This window comes from Schistocerca cancellata, chromosome 2, assembly GCF_023864275.1.
Source record: "Schistocerca cancellata isolate TAMUIC-IGC-003103 chromosome 2, iqSchCanc2.1, whole genome shotgun sequence".
In the NCBI taxonomy this organism is placed as follows: Eukaryota; Metazoa; Arthropoda; class Insecta; order Orthoptera; family Acrididae; genus Schistocerca; species Schistocerca cancellata.
Window position 1 is genome coordinate 174,029,411 of NC_064627.1, and position 1,727 is coordinate 174,031,137.

The 1,727-nt window shown below is 45.7% G+C and overlaps 1 pseudogene; it reads left to right on the forward strand.

Moving 5' to 3' along the window:
- Positions 1-991: 991 nt before the first annotated feature.
- On the forward strand, positions 992-1,109 carry LOC126164272 (5S ribosomal RNA; annotated as a pseudogene).
- Positions 1,110-1,727: the final 618 nt, after the last annotated feature.

Sequence of the window (1,727 nt, forward strand, 5' to 3'; positions counted from 1 at the left end):
AAAAAAGTCACCTTTCTCGAACCTATCAGCTACAGTAAAATTCCTATGTAGTTTTAGGTAGTCTCTATGCCTCTTGCAACTGCCGACATTTCTGCAGCTTTGCGCACGTGATCATTCCAATATAAGTAGGAGCTGAGCAGAAGTCAGAAAGAGCTTCTGCAACCCATGTAGAAACAGAGTGACCTAAGTTAGTGTGACAGGACTGTGTTCTGACCATTCGGTGGAAAGGGGAACATGTTGTAGCTCTGCCAACAGAGTACGAAGTGTAACGTCAGTGCTGAATGAAGCCTGCTCCTGCAACATGCGGTAGTATAAAAGACAGTACGGGAACTGGGAGAAGGATGAGGATTTTGCTACTGCATTGTGATGCACCCCCAAACTACATACAAGGACTGCTGTCCGAAGCAGATCGGCATCCCTCAGGGCCCATTCACGTCCATCACCCCAACATGCTGTCTTAGTTATTCTGTACAATCCAACAGAGAAAAATTACGAACTGTAAAAGCTCCACTAACTTCATCTGACAGAGAACTCGATGAGATATTTACCGCATCTCTCTCCCCCCATATATCTAAAACAAATACCGTCTCTGTTCCATCACTGAGCACATGTGACATTCCCATTGAATATACAGCTATTGTTCCATTGCACAGACCAGTGTATAGTTGCATCGCTGTACTGTAGGAAGATGACCGTATCCCACAAACTATACTGTAAGTCGAAGAGACCCTCCCTGTGGCCCTGTGTCATTGTCTGAAACATTGTTTATTTCTGCTGTAACATATTTTGTACAATGCCACACCTTTTGTTTTTCCGCCGCGACTTCGAGGTCTGTGTCAGGTTCTAAATTGACATTAAGACATTCTCATCCATTGCCTCTCGCAGAAAACTAGATGTCGCACAGTATAAATCATGTTGTTACCATTGCTACCATAACACACCACACACACACTACATGATTTTAAATAAAAGACAGTTACAACATAAGGAGGGCAACGGCCTTGCCGCAGTGGATACACCGGTTCCCCTCAGATCACCAGAGTTAAGCGCTGTCGGGCATGGATGGAACTTGGATGGGTGACCATCCAGGCCGCCATGTGCTGTTGCCATTTTTCGGTGTGCACTGAGCCTCGTGATGTCAATTGAGGAGCTACTCGACCGAATAGTAGCGGCTCCTGTCAAAGAAAACCATCATAACGACCGGGAGAGCGGTGTGCTGACCACATGCCCCTCCTATCTGCAATCTCACCTGAGGATGACAAGGCGGTCGGATGGTCCCAATGGGCCACTTGTGGCCTGAAGACGGAATGCTACAACATAAGGAAACTGGAACAGGCTGGCGGCATTTTGGAGAGTTTCCAAACTGCTGTCTGAAGGTGATTGACGACCTCTACATTTAAACTCATCTGTCACAGTGACAGGATAGCTGATGGGGTGGCGGGGGTTGTGATTGATTTCCTGAAAATTTCTTTAAATAAATAAATAAACAATATTCCATATACTGCCTTCAATCCCCTAAAGTGCTTTGCATATTTGTACCACAGATTGCAACAGATTTCAGTGCTGGGCCATCAACAAGTGTCAGCGTACGAACCATTCAAGGAATCATAATCATCAATATGGACTTTCGGGGCGGGAGGCCCACATATTCTCGACACTCCTGCTCGTTTTTGCGATACACTGACAGCAGGACTCCAAGACAACAGTAAGCTTCACATTGAATACAA